The 17,562-nt window shown below is 44.6% G+C and overlaps 1 protein-coding gene and 1 pseudogene across 2 annotated transcripts in view; one reads left to right on the top strand and one right to left on the bottom strand.

The window, feature by feature from the left end:
- Positions 1-17,562, bottom strand: part of SPATA13 (spermatogenesis associated 13) — a 327,713-nt gene that overhangs the window by 174,808 nt on the left and 135,343 nt on the right. The window lies entirely within an intron of this gene.
- Positions 8,961-10,825, top strand: LOC134738030 (importin-7-like; annotated as a pseudogene).

Below are 17,562 nucleotides of genomic sequence, written 5' to 3'. Positions count from 1 at the left end.
GATCCACCTGCCTTGGCCTCCCAAGGTGCTACAATTACAGGTGTGGGCCACCATGCCTGGCCATCCTTTCCTAGACTTCAAATTCCAAACACCACATTTTCTTAATGTCTTCTCTTAAGCCTGGCCTTACTGAATTAACCCCTTTCTGTACTTTCCTAATAATGTTAATACTTTTCAAATACTTTTAAATAATTTTAGTTTCAACACAGTCTGTGAGATGTTGTTTTGGCAGTTAGTTTACCCCCAGTTTGAGGCTTGGGGTCCTAGGTGGTTTGCCTAAGTCACACACTCATAAATAAGGACAGCCAGGACAGAGCCAGGACTGAAACTCTGGCTTCTTGGCCTTCTGTCCAGGGTCTGATCTATTGGAGTACAGCATAAATTAGGACTCGGTCCAGATGGCCCTATGAAACTGAAGCCTGAGCATGATGGCTCAACTGAATAGAGGTTCACTGTTCTCCTATAACAGAAGATTTTTTGGGGGAAGCCATTCAAGGCTGCATGGCAGCTCCACAGTGCGATCAGTTTCCAGGCTTGTTCTAGATTTCTCTTCTGTTACACTTAGCATGTGGCATTTATCCTGTGGCATTAAGATGGCTCTTACTTCTGCATTCCAGCTCTGTGCCCAGGGTGAAGGGAGAAGGGCAAAGGGAAACAATCCAAATAACACATGTCAGCTACTTCTCCTTCAAAAAGCATTCTCAGAAGCCTCAGTCTGTGACTCCAAGCACATCTCATTGGCTGACCTTTGTCACATGGTCAACCCTAGCTGCAAGGGAGTCAGGGAAGCTGTGTGTTCTAAGCCGAGCACATTGGTACCCTGAGGGACATGTGACCTGTTATGAGGGAAATAGGGAGAATAGATGGTTGACTGTGTCTGCCACAGCTGCCTACCTCTCTAATCTGCCTTCCCTTGTTTTATGTTGCCATTTAACACCCTGCCTTCTCATGTCCTCATCCTCTCTCTTCCCAGTTGCCACCCCAAAAGTGTTACAATTTCCCAAGAGAGCCAGGGTCCACATTGGTTGTCCCTATCCTTCAGCAAAACTCCTATTTCCTCAGATAGATGTTAGAGCAATAATCTAGTAATTTGTACAGCTGTATGAAAGTTGTGTCTTTCCAGATTTTTTGTTATATTTTCCACTTCAAGTACATGGTTCTGTCGTTCTCATAAGCCACTGAAACGTCTTGTAAATCTCGACATTTCAGCATCCAAACTTTACCTCCTGGACACCTGGAAGTAGCACAAAATCCTTTTATCTGACTTGTCTTGATTTCTAGTGATTTCCAGGCCCTTGGAGGATTCTGAGGTGAACAAGGTAAGGTGCTTCAGTGCCCAGGTCAGGTAAGTAGAGATGCTTTAGGTAGATGGTTTTGTGAGTCAGCCCTGTGAGAAGTCAGCTGGTCCTTGGCCCTTGGGCAAGGAGGGGCAATACTTTCTGCACAAGTCCAAGAAGCATCATAGGAAAGAGGACTCGTTGGTCAGGACAAGATATGCCCATATGTGATGGAAATTCCTTTATCTCTCTCCTGTAAACAAATGCACAAGAACTTAAAAACCCCAATAAGCATTTGTCTCTTCAAAGCAGCCACCTAATAAGTGGACATAAATAATACAGCTATTGTTCAAAGCATTTTTATAATTCCTTTTCTGGATTACTTTCAAGCTTATATGAAAATCTCTTGAATTTCCTTACTGAACAATCCTTGTCCTTTAGGATGGGTTTTATTTCAGAAAATAAGGAGACTCACACAAAGGCAAGTAAGTGAATCAGGATGAAGCCAGAAAGCGCCCCCCACTCCACCCCTGTGTAAGAACCCTGTCTCATTCCTCCATAGCTCATTAGAGCTTTCTTTTCAGCAGTTTAACCTGCAGAGATTCCCGGCTCCTTATATCACATATGTTAAGCCAATAGAGAGAAAAATAAAGGTTTTAAAAAGCAGTCAGCGTCTGAATAGGCACTTATTTAGGTCCAGGAAAATAGTGTGTTTACTGGTTCTGTTGATTTCTGTCTTCACAGTCATCTGATAAGTGGTTACTTCTTCACACGTGGTCTGTGCTTTTTCTAAACCACTGTTAAACCTTCAGCATGCTATCAGCACAAAGAACTATTCACTTCACTTAGGGAACACGGACATGGAGTTATTAACCCCATAAAGCTGGCCACCTTTAAACTTCTGATCTTGTCTGATAAACGCCTTGTTCCCATGACACTAAACAATGAGTTGAAAGGTAGTCAATAAATCAGAACACTGACTCCTCCCACGTACTTCTACAGTTCTCATCAACCATGCTTTGCCTTTATCTCTGACCTCTTCCCATTTTTTCTCTTCTCTGATTCATGCCTTTTCTCTAATCGGCTGGGTCCTAGACTGTGCTTTGATTTGTATTTGCCAAACGGTCTCCTTTTGATCCAGTTACAGGGAGGTGCCTGTACATCAGCTCACACTGGGGACGAGAAGAACTGGGCTCTGCTCACTTAGTCCTAGTCCCGCTGGCCATGTGTGTGAAGCCACGGGCCAGCCCCTGGTTTCCAGGGTGGACTCCCGGGTGCAGGGGCTTGTGACTGCCCTGAATGATTCCCTTCACACAAAGTGCTGAGCACCCAGGCAGGGTGCAAACCTGCCTCAGCCAGGACAGACCCTGCAAAAGAGGGATGATGTCAGCCTGTGCGTTCACCACCACTCTGGGCAGAAAGAAAACATCCTGAAGGAAGGGGCTGAGTGGAGTAGCCTCCTGGCTACCTCACCCACCTCTTTGCACTTCCCTAATCCACAGAGGACTTGGAGGGACTCCCAGGTGAATTTCTCCATCCGGGAGCAGTACAGGCAACCAAAGGCTGGGACCCCAGGGTCCTGCGAGGTCCTAAGGTTATTAATCCCCCACCCTTGTCCCAGAGATGTGGCATGGGTCTTCAGCCCAGGGGACATGGACAATAGGCACAACAGCACTCACCATACAGGGACTGAGGCAGGCCTTGGCCACATGGTAAGCTGATGCCAGGCGAAAGTTTGTCTTATGTCCTGAATAGTAACTATGTGTCCATCACACAGCCTTTGGGTGTACAGAGCCTATTAAAAGCAGAAACAGACAGAAATCTGGCCAGGAACCAGAAGCCACTAGCTCTTACTTTGATTCCATACACAGGGTGGCCCTGCCCGTCTCCTCTGACTTCAGGCAGGCATCAGGCAGGTGATTCAGCCAAATAACAAACCTGTCCCTACTAATTTCAGGTTTAGGACTCCAGCAAACCTCAGGTCTGCAAATCACCCTCTCCCCTCCTCTAACTCCAGAAGGTTGAGGGCCATAAGAACTTTAAGTTTAAACTTTTTGTCACATCCTCAACAATTCTCTGGACTAGCCTTGTTCTGTGTGTTTTGGCAATTTTTTTCCATCCTGAAACATGGAAGTTAAAAAAAAATCAAGCATGGGAATTGAAGGATGAAAGTCAGATCTGGGATTCCCTTTCCCTCCCTCCCACATGGGGCAGACTCTGCACTCGGTCTTTGATGCCTGGCTGCTCGTCTGACCCCCAGCATTCAGCATGGACTGTGGAAACCCACCCGACACTAGCACCAGAGTCTGGACAGTTCCTTTTTTCAGCTCACACCACCTGGACTTTGGATTTAAAGCCTATGCTGCAGAAGCCACTTCTTTAAAGTGCAGGATCATTAGAAGTCAGCCCATCAGAGGAATTCAACAAACAGATGGTGTGGTGCCACAGGGTGACAACAACACAAAGGGTCACATGCCCCGATGTAGAGTTTGTCACCCAGTTTTGCAGCAGTCACACGGATGGGCTGTTCTACTAAGCCTTTAGTGGAACCAATCATTACTTGATCTTGGGTGAGAAAAAAAGGTAAAAAAAGGTTTTAGCCCACTTGTTTTCTTGCCAGATCAATCGGTAATAAAATGCCATTTTGCTTGCAAGAAAGGTAAACACAATGCAATTATTCTACAAATAAGTGCAAGTGGCTAGGCTTAGGTACATATTTTTTAGGGGAAGTAAGCAGTTTTTTTTTTAATAAGGTAGGACTTTTTTTTATGTTTAAATTCTCCTGAAATACACTTTTTGGTTCTCTTGCTCCTGGGAGTCCTGTTTCCAAAACAAGGCCTGTCCACATCAGCGACGAGTGTTAGAATGCAGATTTCTGGGGCCCAGCGTGGCTGTGGAGGCCTTAGTTTGGGATGCTGAAAGACAGGCTATTCTCAGAAAGCTACCTGAGGCCTGAGAAGCATGACCTGGCCCCATGGACTTTCCTGATGGTTCTGCCCCACCATTTAATTACCTCTCAGCAACACCCTTCTCTTCACCCAGCTAGCCAGAAGCCAGAAAAATCTGACTGTACATTGGGGTTTGAATAAATTAAAGTGGATGCATTAGAACACCTTGAAACCTTTGCAGAGCAGGTTAGGCAAGTTCCAGAAGGACAGACCTGGCAGAGCATTTCTGGTGATGAAGCCACAATGTCCTTTCCTGTCCCACGTGTGGGTCACCCCTCCGGGCACAAGGACAATGTCCAATTAGCCATTGCAGAGTCCAATTCTCAGGGCAGTGGGCTTGATTCTGGAACAGTCCACTCTACTGCTGCCTGTAGAAGGTGCTTTCTTCCTCTGAATAAAGCCCCAGGACCCCAGGATTTACGGTTGATATGTCAGAGGCTCAATCCATCCAGAGCCTTCCCTACAAGCAAAAAGCTTCCCCACCCACCTTGAAGAAATTCACAGACATCAAAAGATCATTGTGTGGCACATGGGTTAGCCCTTGAATTACAGAGCAATTTGCTGTCATTTACTGTAAATGCTGTTAGTTAATTACATCATCATTCTGCCAACGGAGGAGTGAAGAGTACTTGGATGCAAACTCAATTCGGTAGGAAAAATAAGAAATAAATGAAGCTGTACCAGACTTGATGCCTGTCTTGTTTTTATTCCTTGCTGTGCAATTTAAATTTATGATACCATTGTCTTTGAACTTCAAATGTTAAACTTGCTCACAAGTCAGTATTTTTTGCTTTTTTCAGACCCTGATCACTGTTCAGCAACCATTGATGGGTGCATATTATCTGTATGGAGATTTACCAATGCTTTGTGAGAAAACAAAAATGCCTGTTCTCAAGAAACTTACCAGCTATGGGCTGGAAGGCTCTAAACTGAACTTGAATGACTCATCACAGCCATCTCATTTCTTGAGCTCTTGCTGTGCTGGAGATCTTCTGTCTCCTTGGTTCACTCTATGGTTCACCCTTCTCCAGCTGCTGTGTCCCCAGAGGCTGCCCTCAGTAGACTACCTGCAGGGGCTCCCCTACCCTCTGGCCTCTGGTTGGATTTGAGCAACGGGGAGGGAGCCCAGGCAGGGAACTGGAGGGAGAGAGAAGGAAATGACGCTGGCTGTCAACTCCTCCCTGCTGGTGTCATTGTGGGATGGCTTTGTCCCTTGACTAAAGGTCACACAGTACCTGCAAGGCAGGTTCTGGCAATGTCCTACTCCCACCCCCTCAGAGCTGGAGAGGGTGGCCTCACTACTACCAGCCTGGGTAAGCTCTGTCCCTGTTGCTTCCTACCCTGGCCATACCTTTGTAAATAAGTCCCTTATTAAACAGTCCTCAAGTCATCCCCCTTCCGGCCAGGATTGACTGGCATTTCTACCTCAACACTGGTATTCTCCACTTAAATCCTCAATGCTTTAATGAGGTAATATTACTAACTTCATTATACAAACCTCAGAACTGGTCTCAGAGAGATGAGATAAGACCACACATTAGATAACGAATGTGAAAGGATTTAAACCCGTTTTTGTTTGATTTCACAATCTCCAATCTTCCCATTATGATCTCTAGAGAGAGAAAACTTTTATGGTAAAGATTCCCAGAGCTGCTAAGTTAATAATAAAAATAATGGACTGAGTGCAGTGGCTCATGCCTGTAACCAAATCCCCAAGCTGACAGGCCAAGGCAGGTGGATCTCCTGAGCGAGTTTGAGACCAGCCTGGGCAACATAGTGAGACTGCATCTCTACAAAAAAATACAAAATTAGCTGGGCACGGTGGCACACACCTGTAGCTGCAGCTACTCAGTAGGCTAAGGTGGGATGATCCCTTGAGCCCAGGAGGTCTAGGCTGCAGTGAGCCATATTCATACCACTGCACTCCAGCCTGAGTGACAGAATCTGTCTCTGTCCTGCACCCTGGGAGTCTGTCTCTCTCTCACACACACACAAATATATATACATAAATGCTTATTTTTTGCTCACTTTCTCTTGTCAGGGAAACTCCAAGATAAACACAATTGTCGAGGGTTTTAAGGGACATGAAGGAGAAAGTTACCCAAGTCCAACATTTACTGAGGAGCAATTTGTCAGCCCCACAGGTCAGAGCAGAGTGTGGCAGCCATAAGTCCAAGATCTGCTTTTGAGTCCCTCCCTTTCCCATTAAATTAATGCTGTGAAAAACTGTTTCATTGGCCTTAGGCTGTACCCCACCTCCAGGTACCCCTCCCCCAGACTCCATCATGGGTCACAGCCACAAAGGCTCCCCATGGCTCCTGTCCCCATGACTTCATCCTGGAGAGGAAGTCCCTGTAGCAAGTGAGGGCAGAGAAGTGAGTGGAATTCCAGCAGGATCTTGCAACATGCTGGGAGTGGAGGAAGATGCTCTCTCATCACTTCTAGAATGCATCAGAAAGGAAGATGCAAGACTCTCGCCTGTTTGATACAGGGCTCCTGGCTCCCCTGTTCTATTCCTACCTCCCCAAGAACCACAGGGCCCAAGCCAGGAGCAGAGCCAAAGGCAGTTGCTCTCAGCTGCAGGGAAAAGCATAGGGAATAGGGAACATTTGAAATCCACATTCCAGAGTGGGCCCCCTTTTGCCTTCCATTCATCTTTTCCTTACTCTTCCAGTTAATTGACCAGAAGTTTAATGAGCACCTATTGTCAACAACAGCACTAGGCTTCCTGTGTCCTTCTGCCTCCTGGTTCCTTTTTGCTCCTTCAAAGCGCACCTTTCCTTGGGCTGCCCTCCTCCTTATTCCTCACCTCCAAAATGAACTCTTGCCTCCTTCCTGCTTCTGAGCAACAAAAACGTCCATCCCTTGAATCTTGACAATCTCACCTAAGTCAAGGAAGAATTCCTTGGCTAGTAATTCTCACTAGGTGAACTAAGAACTCTGCTTAATTCTCCCTCGCTCCTTAAACCACTTGGTTGGTGAATTTTAGAAACTGTGCTGGGGGTGGTTTGGGTTGGTCCATACGACCCCTCAAGGGATCATGTGTATTCTGCATGCCAAAGGAGGTGTGGAAAAGGAGAAACCTGCAGTACACACCCTCCATGCCCCCGGTTCCTGCCTTCGCTTTGCCTCTTGCCTGCACTCTGAGGCTCTAAGTGTCCTAAGTTTCTTTTCCCAAGACAATAAGGTGACTCCCATTAGGAATGACAGGAAGTTTCCCTACTCTAAGTCAAGGGGCTCCTCCCTCTCTCTCTCTGTTAGGAGATGCAACTCCCTAACGTGGAGCCTGCAGGCTCCTCTGCTGAAGACAGCAGAAGAGGTGAGCCCTGAGCCACTAAGCACCAATTCCAGAGCCGGTGTAGCGGCCTCTCCATGCAAGCTGATGTTATGCGGGAGCAGAAACTAAGAGCCTCACAGAGGGTATGGGTCCAGGGGTTGGAAAGAAAGGAAACAAATGGCAGAGAGGAGAGACAATGGGACCATTGGGAGAAATACCAGGAGAGCCCCTGCCTTGCCTGACATTCTCTAATGTTTCCTGTCTGCCACCACCCGCTCTGACCCTGTGAATGAGTTTCAGTTCCTTTCAAGCACATGATCCTTGACCTGAATGAGACTTAGTTCTACAGATCAAGGCAGGCAGGCAGGCTGTGATAGAAAAAAAATAAGACAAAAAATCTGCCAATATGCTAGTAACATCTGATCCCACTGCAAACATTCAGACTAGTCTATGTGGAATGTAAGAAACTAACAAAATGGACCAACAATTGATGATGTAAAAGTAGTGTACACATTAAAAAAAGAACAAACCTTGGAGTAATTATAACTCCTGTTCATTACAGCAGACGAAAGCAGTATCTATACAATATAGAATTGCTAAACCAAAGTTGGAAACTTCTGTCAAGTGGGCTGTTTAGCTTTTGAAGAGGTAGAGTGGCATGTCCAGTTAGACTTGTTTGATGGACTATGACTAAATTCACCTCCAGGACTGCCATTCTCACCAGAATCTAGATAAGAGCACTGCGTCCCACCAGGCCATCCACCTTCCTTTGAGAAGTTCTGATACTCTGCAGCTGCCCTGGAAAGGCACCTTGCCCTTCTATCCACCTTGTCTGTCTGTTATGTTAGACACTTAGGGGGTTCTACACCTAGACTGTGTCCTGAAAGAGCTTTCAGCACCCTGCTCCCTGGGAGTCTGTAACTTAAGAGAAAGAAGTGTGGGTGTTACCTTCCTCATCTTATAGATGAGAAATGAATGAGAGAGGTTCTAAGGTGGTGTCAATAGACTACGAAAGACAACAAAAACACATTTTAATACACCAAACAAATCTTTAAAAACCGAAAATCAGTTTATCATCAGCTGCTGTCTCTGTATGAACTCTAATAACTGCTTTCTCTGGCGAATTTATATGTTGCTGGGTGCTTAGAAGACTCTGCTGCCCAGGCTTAGAGGAAGCTGGTGATGATTCTGACAAATCCCATTGCTTTGTGTGTGTCCAGAACCCCAGGCCCATCCTTTCCTAGCTGGGGCCACGCTGGACAGCACCAGCATCTCACAGGGCCCCTGAGCCTTCCTTTCCCATGACCAGAGTCTGCCCAGGTTATCTCAAAAGCCTGAAACAGGAAATGTGTTAGGGAATTAACAATGATCTCTGGGTGGAGGAGTTTTATTTTCTGCTTTAAACATTCCTGTATATTCCCCAATGGACCTTCACTGCCTTTGTAATTTTTATTAAATCAAGGAGTTTCTCATGCTCTCACCTGGAAGAATCCAAAGCCCCATATACAAGGCATTATCCAAGATGTTATTTTTCCATTGATGTGCTATACAGATGCTGATGAGGAACTTTGGCAAGAAGACCCTTACGAATATATCCGCATGAAGTTTGATGTGTTTGAAGATTTCATTTCTCCTACCACTGCTGCCCAGATACTTTTGTTTACAGCCTGTAGTAAGAGGAAAGAGGTACTGCAAAAGACTATGGGATTTTGTTACCAGATTCTTACAGAACCAAATGCTGACCCTCGAAAAAAGATGGAGCCCTGCATATGATTGGCTCTTTAGCTGAAATACTTCTGAAGAAGAAGATCTATAAAGATCAGATGGAATGCATGTTGCAGAATCATGTACTCCCACTCTTTAGCAGTGAACTACGCTACATGAGAGCAAGGGCTTGCTGGGTACTTCACTATTTTTGTGAAGTGAAGTTCGAAAGTGATCAGAACCTTCAAACAGCCTTAGAGCTAACAAGAAGATGTCTGATTGATGATAGAGAAATGCCTGTGAAAGTGGAAGCTGCCATTGCCCTTCAAGTATTGATCAGCAATCAAGAAAAAGCCAAAGAATATATCACACCATTCATCAGAACTGTAATGCAGGCTCTTCTTCATATTATAAGAGAAACAGAAAATGATGACCTTACCCATGTAATTCAGAAAATGATCTGTGAATATAGTGAAGAATTTACTCCTATTGCAGTAGAAATGACACAACATTTGGCAATGACATTTAACCAAGTAATCCAGATGGGGCCAGATGAAGAAGGTAGTGATGACAAAGCAGTTACTGCTATGGGAATTCTGAATACAATTGACACACTTCTTAGTGTAGCTGAAGATCATTAAGAGATAACCCAACAGCTCGAGGGAATCTGCTTACAGGTCGTTCCTACTGTTTTACAACAGCACGTCTTAGAATTCCAGGAGGAGATCTTCTCTTTAGTGCACAGTTTGACATGACAAGTGTCTCCACAGATGTGGCAGCTACTTCCCCTTGTATTTGAAGTCTTCCAGCAAGATGGCTTTGATTACTTTAAAGATAATGATGCCCCTCCTTCATAATTAGGTAACAGTTGATACAGACACACTTCTGTCTGACACCAAGTATCTTGAAAGATATACAGTATGTGCAAAAAGGTTCTCATAGGAGTTGCAGGAGAAGATGTAGAGTGTCATGCAGCAACATTGTTAGAGGTCATCATTCTGCAGTGCAAAGGGTGTAGCACTGACCAGAGGAACTGGGGAGTGATGAAGATGATATTGATGAAGATGGGCAAGAATATTTGGAGATTCTGGCTAAGCAGGCTGGTGAAGATGGAAATGATGAAGACTGGTAAGAAGATGATGTGGAAGAAGACTGCTCTGGAAGGCTATTCCACAATCATTGATGATGAAGATAACCCTGTTGATGCGTATCAGATATTCAAAGCTATCTTTCAAACTATTCAGAATCGTAATCCTGTATGGTATCAGGCTCTGACTCACCGTCTTCATGAAGAACAAAGAAAACAGTTACACTATATAGCAACTCTGGCTGATCAAAGAAGAGCAGTCCATGAATCCAAAACGATTGAGAAGCATGGAGGATACAAATTCAGTGCTCCAGTTGTGCCAAGTTCTTTCAATTTTGGAGGCCCAGCACCAGGGATGAATTGAGTTATCTCTTTCTTTCCTGCTGTGTGATTGTAGTGAAGAGCTTGTGTTCCTCCTAGCAGTGGTTCCAGAAGTGGTTCATCTTATCTATTCTAAACTAATGATCAATAGATGGACAAAAGAAACAACAACCCCAGGAGATGGGACCCGATCATGTAACCTGGCACTGGAAAAAAAACCAGTGGGATTTTTGGGGGTCAAGGGGGATGGGAGGTACCTTAGGGGGCATATTTCTTTATTTTTTGAAGAAAGTAAGATCCTGACTGTGAAGCTTCAAAGTGACACTGTGGAAATCTGAAAGAGGGGATGTCATGAAGGCAGCTTTTCTTTTTCTGAGGAAAGAATAGGTATGGGCTACAGGACTATTTAAAATGTCTCATTTACAGTATAAAACTCAAAGGTAGATGGAATTTTTACACCTATGAGCATTTGTCCAATTTCTGTCTCTTCCTCACCATTCGGTATCTATTCTTTATATGTCAATAAGATAAGGTAATCTGATAGCCTTATTCAATCTTCATCATTTCCATTCGTCATTGTTCCTATGTAGATTATTGGTCATTTATTGTAGCACTACATAACTGATTATAAAAATCAGTAAATGAATTGGCACTTTCATATTGAAACAAGCCTGCTAGCCTATGTATAAAAGAGCAAAATGTTTGCTGTTTATAAAAAGATGTAATGGGGTGGGGGACAAGGGTAATTTCAAGTTATTAATTTAAAAATGAACTAGCAATTTTGTACCTGCTGACTTTGTGGTGCGCTCACCTCTGATAGTGACTTGAATTCGGTATGTAAAAAGGCGTTAGCGGTATTTCATTGCTGCTAAAAATGACAACCCTCTGTGTCCTGTTTTTCTTAACGCTGTCAGTGTACAAGTGGGTATCTGAATACCAGACCTTACTGTAAAAAATAAGGAAGGTGGTATCTAGAGCATGTAAATTGGATATAAAGTTCTACTCTTAAAGAGTTGATCTAAGAGTATGGCTGAACATCTATATATGCAATCTATTAAAAGAACTTAATTTGGGGGGAAAAAAAGAAAAGAAAAGTAAGCAAGCACTCCTACTTCCTCCTTATCGTTGGTTATCTTGCAGTTTTCTTCCTCAGACCCAGACCCCAGGAAGCTTCCCACAATCAGTACCATCCACTCTTTTGTGACAGCGCCGTACCTGAGTTCACCTCTGTGAATAGAACTCAGTGGACTTTTCTCTCCATCCATGTTTGGCCTCATTTCTTCTTTTAAACTGTAAGTACCTGGTAGACAATGAAAACACCTGGCAGCCTCACCAGCTTCTAAACATGTGCAAGGACTTTTTAAAGAGGATACCTTAATGTTGATTTTAAGCTTTTGTAATAACAACAACCCTTTATGGAGCATTACTTTGTGCCAATTCATAAGTATTAATATTTCAACTTCATGGAACCCAGGAACTGGATAATATTATTGTCCCCCCTTTTCACATGAGAAAACAGAGGCAGAGGGTGGGACAGTGGCTCACCCAAGGTCAGGCAGCTAGTGAGTGGTGTAGCCAGAGTTTGAATCTAGGCAATCTGACCCTAAAGACCATGCTCTTGATGTGCAAAAGGTGGAGAAATTTAACTCCTTTTACTTGTGATTCCTACTGCTGCTGTGCCTGATAGGGACACAGGCAAGTAAAGACAACGTAGCCATAAATCTTCCCCAAAGAAAAGCAACACAGCCAAAGTGCCAAAGTTAGTGACCCAGGCAACTTGCCCAGAGCGTCTGCTTGGCAAAGGCGTGGGTCTTTCACAGTCTGCAGTGTTTCCCTGTAGTTACACTCCAATTTCTCAATAACCATTTACTAGGAAATTAAACAGTAGTAGTAGAATCCTGATTTTTTTTTTCAGAGGCGGAAACAGAATCCCAGGAGTTTCCAGGGAGGGAGGAAGGAACAGAGGGAGACAGGGCTGAGGACTGCCTAAGTGCCTGATACAAACCACAGCAGGCCTGCACCTGATCCATTTGCCCCAAAGACAGAGAAATAAACAGATCAATGGAACAACGGCCATTTGGTGATTGTTTCTTGTCACTCTGTGGGGGTGGGGCTGGGGATGGCTGAGAAACTGCAAGCTATCTGAAGAAAACTTCCGCATTTGCTCCCTCGTGGAAAAGCTATTGGGAATTCTGTCTAAACAGCACGGTGTTTACTATCAGGACATTGTCCCAAAGCATTCTCCTAGCATGCGTAGACTGACAGAGAATTAGCTCTGCCTGCCATGCACGGAGCGGGGGCGCGGCTGGCCAGGTCTTGGGCCTTGGGAAAGCTCTCCCAGGCTTCCTTCCTTGGCAGCCACTGCAGGAATCCTGAATTGTTTACAGTGAAGCCAGGAGATAAGACCCTCACCGCAAGGAGTTCAGATTCTTTCGCTAAATTAGAAGGAACAGATGAGACAAAGCTTGCAAAGGGGCTCTGCTGTTCTAAGCAAGTCATGGGCTGCCTTTGAGGACCCTTTAGAGAGCTGTGGACACCATGCAGAGGTTCTCACAGATGTTTACCTCAGTTGGAGCAAAAGCATTCTCCAGAAGAAGCTCTGAGAGATGCCCATGAAGGTGGTATCCTACATGTCTGGACCCACTGAAAAACATCTAGCAGTTGCTGAGAAAAAACATGGCTTGCAAAGTCAAGTTTGGTCAATGTTTTTTTCTCCCTCAATATCAATTTGAAAACTTTTCTGTTTAATTTGTATACAATTTTTTTTTTCTTTTAAAATATTCCTGGGAACATTGCTCAAGAACCCTTTTTTTTTCTTGGGCCCACCACAAACTGGCCATGTTACTTTGGGCCAGTTGCTTAACCTCGCTAAGGCTCCATTTTTCCCTCTATAAAATGGAAACCTAAGTTAGTGTCGGTTGGGCGTGGTGGCTCATGCCTGTAATCCCAGCTCTTTGGGAGGCCAAGGTGGGCGGATCACAAGGTCAGGAGATCGAGACCATCCTGGCTAACATGGTAAAACGTTGTCTCTACTAAAAATACAAAAAAAATTAGCGGGGAGTGGTGGCAGGCACCTGCAGTCCCAACTACTCAGGAGGCTGAGGAAGGAGAATCACTTGAACCCAGGAGGTGGAGGTTGCAGTGAGCCGAGATCACACCACTGCACTCCAGCCTGGGCAACAGAACAAGACTCCATCTCAAAAAAAAAAAAAAAAAAAAAGAAAAATTTAGTGTCTACCTGATAGAGTTGTAATCTTTGTAAAGTTCTTACTTAACACAGGAACTAGCATGCGGTTAGTACCAAATAATAGTTAGTTCTTCTTCCTGTTGCTATTATTTGCTATTGAGAGATGATTACGTGCTAGGCACCACACCAGGGCTGGAGAAGGGTAAGACTATCATGTGGTCCCTCTCCCTAAGAAACACAATCGTGCAGTCCTGCTTGGGGTGTGGTTCCTGAAGCTACTGCACCAGCATCACCAGGAACTTGGTGAAAATGCAGATTCTCAGGCCCTACCCCAGACCCACTGGGTCAGAAATTCCGGGGGTGGGGCTTAGTCATTTGTGTTTTAATAAACCACCTAGGAGACTGATGCAGGCTACAAGCTTGGAATGAATGAGCCACATCTGACATGTGCTTTGTAATGATTCTACATTTCAGTGAATTCAGCTTCCTGTGCTTAGGAATTCCTTGGTTCCTGAATATAGCAGGTATAAATAATCCACATGTGCCAAGAGTAACTAGTAAGAGTAGTTTTGTAATTTTCAGCAATGCATAAGCAATTTTGCACATGTGGCATTTTTCTGTTTTAAATTAGAAATAACTTATCTATAAATTAGGGATTAGACCCCTGTTGGTAAAAAGAGACTGTGATGGGGAGTGAGTGCTCTGAGGCACAGAGCAATGTCAGGTGGTGGAACACAGACTGGTTTTTCCCAGTACCTGGCTTTTGTGGTGGTGGTCTACGCTCAGGTTTGGAGTTATGCGCTGTTCCCGATCTCCTCATAGTCTTGGGGCTTGTGGTTTTCTGTTTCAGAGTTTTGATCGACCAATTTATCATCTGTAGTTGGTTGTAACAAATGGAGCTGACAGCCAGAAAAATATATTACACACTTCTTTAAGATAACTAACATCATTCAAGTTTTTCTAATGCCATTTTTTTTGAAAAGTGAAATAATCGTTACAATGTGAGTTTGATGATGTGTAGTTTTTATAAACAACCCAATTATATTGTTGAAGCGGAATAAGATATACATTACTGGTACTATTAAAAAATATAAACAAAAAATATTTCCTTACATAATGACATTCCAGCTCTAGGCAGGATTTACATAGCCCAAACATAAGTGAACGAAATTAACAGCAAAACCCAGGCCGCTGCAGTGTCTTGGGAGGACTGTCACATCAGAGTAAAGGAATGAGTTTGGGTTTTTTTTTCTCTTAATTTCTCTTTCTCTTTTTAAAGGCACTTAAAGGCTATTTTAGGAAGCCTCCTTTTGGGACAAGAAAGCTCAGAGAAAGATGTCATAAGCAGTTCTAGAGAACTGGATGGTGAATACACCTCCTAAGGTCTACAATTTGCCCAGATCTATGCAGGAATGAATCAAAAACTGACATCACTAAAGTCATACAGAAAAATATTTGATGAAGTATTGTCTAAATGGTGACAAACTGTAAACCCACACTGCGTCATCTGTAGTGGCATAATAGTCCTGATACAGTAGTTGGTTATGGGTTAGCAAAGACAAGGATAACTAGGTTACAGAGCCAGGACAAGAGAGAAGAAAACCTGGACAAGGCCCAATCAGTGACGGCTAATTCCTAAAATTAACATCAGACCACAGACACTATGTCTATATTAGAGACACTACGTTCTATATCTACATAGAGATTACTAAATCTGTATGTAGATTTGTTATTCCATCTACAATGTAGGTACAGTTGTTATAGAGCAGAAAATCTCGTTTTGTTTTTATAAATGTAAAAATTACATTTATAAAAAGTGCAGCATACTGATTATCTTAGTAAGCTTGGGTTGGCTCTAACAAAATTCCATAGACTGGGTGGCTTAAATAATAGACATTAGCTTTTCAGAGTTCTGGAGGCTGGGAAGTCCAAGATCAAGATGCCCTCTGATTAAGTTCCTGGTCAGGACTCTCTTCCCAGCTTGCAGACAGCTGCCTTCTCACTGTGTCCTCACATTGCAGAGAGAGAGGACACAAGCTCTCTGGTAGCTCTTCACCTGATGGCATTAATGCCATTATGAGAGCCCCATCCTCATGATCTCATCTAAACCTAATTACCTCCCAAAGGCCCTTTCTCCAAACATCAGCACATGGGGGGGTAGGGCTTCAACATACAAATTTTGGGGGACACAGTTAAGTCTATGGCAATGGTGAACCCCTAATGCTGCAGAGATGATTGGACCTAGGTTGAAATCCTACCTCAGTGACTTTGCATTTGTGAGACACTGGGCAAGCGCATCACTCTCTGAGACGTTTCATCTGTAAAATGAGGGTAAAATGAACTCCTAGATACAGTCGTTGTGGGGACTGCCTGAGATAATGAAAATCAAGTGCAGGAGATGAGTGCAAGGCAGAAAGCATGGGCTCAGGAAATGCTACTGCGGCAGCCACCCTCCAAGATGCCCCCACGATCCCCACCTGCTGCTGTCCAGGCCTTTTAGGTCTCAATGTATGTGTCCCCCAATTCTGTGTCCCCCATCTTGGAGGATGGCAGCTGCAGTCAGCAGCCGTCTTCTGATGGAGGTGGGCCTTTGGGGGGTGATGAGTCATGAAAGCAGAGTCCTCATGGCTGGGACTAGTGCCTGAGAGCTCATTTGCTCTGTCCATCACGTGAGGACACAGTGAGAAGATGCCACCCATGAAAAGCAGGAGCTTACCAGATGCTGAACCTGCTGCCACCTTGATCTTGGATCTCCCAGCCTACAGAACTATGGGAAATTTCTGTGTTCATGAGCCACTCAGTTCATGGTGTTCTGTCGTAGCAGCCTGAATAGTCTAGGACATCTATATACCCACCTCCCACAGTGATGGAGCTGACCTGGGACCCCAAAATGACATTGCAGAAATGATGGCATGTGACTTCTGAGACTAGATCAAAGGTGCTGTGGCTCTCACCTTGTCCTCTCCTGAGTCACCTGCTCTGGAGAAGCCAGCTACCAGGTTGTAAGGACAGGAAAACTGTGCTCAGGAGAGATCCATGAGGTGAGGAGCTGAGGCTGCCTGCCAGCCACCAGCACTGAGCTGCTGGCATCTGAGTGAGCCGCCCATGAAGTAGCTCTTTTATTCCTGGTCAAGCCTTCAGATGAATACGGCCTCCACTGATACCCTGACCACAACCCACTGAGAAACCTGGAACCAGAAGCACACAGGCAGGGCACCCATGTTCCGGACTCTCTGACACTGCGTGGGATGATGAATGTTCATTGCGGTTGTAAACCAGCAGTCTCCAACCTTTTTGGCACCATGGACTGGTTTTGTAGAAGACAGTTTTTCCATGGACATGAAGGGAGAGAGATGTTTTGGGGATGAAACTGTTCCACCTCAAATCATCAGGCATTATTTAGAGTCTCATAAGGAGCACGCAATGTACATCCTTCACATGCACAGTTTGCAATAGGGTTCACACTCCTATGAGAATCTAATGCCCCCGATGATCTGACAGGAGGCAGAGCTCAGGCAGTAATGCTCACTCACCTTCTGCTGTGCAGCCAGGTTCCTAACAAGCCATGGACCAGTGCCAGTCTGTGGGCTGGGGACCCTGTTGCAAGCTGCTGAGTCTTGGGGCTATTTGTTATGCAGCAGTTGGTCATGGACATGGCTAGAGTCACTGCTGCCATGACTGCTGCTGTGAGAGGCACCTGGCAGACCCAACTAATACTTGCAGTCAAAATTGTGTTGTTTTGCTCAAAGGTCTTCTGATTG

The sequence above is a fragment of the Pongo pygmaeus genome, chromosome 14 (genome assembly GCF_028885625.2).
Source record: "Pongo pygmaeus isolate AG05252 chromosome 14, NHGRI_mPonPyg2-v2.0_pri, whole genome shotgun sequence".
NCBI lineage: Eukaryota > Metazoa > Chordata > Mammalia > Primates > Hominidae > Pongo > Pongo pygmaeus.
The sequence above is the reverse complement of the archived record's forward strand: the minus strand, read 5'-3'. Positions and strand labels throughout refer to the sequence as shown.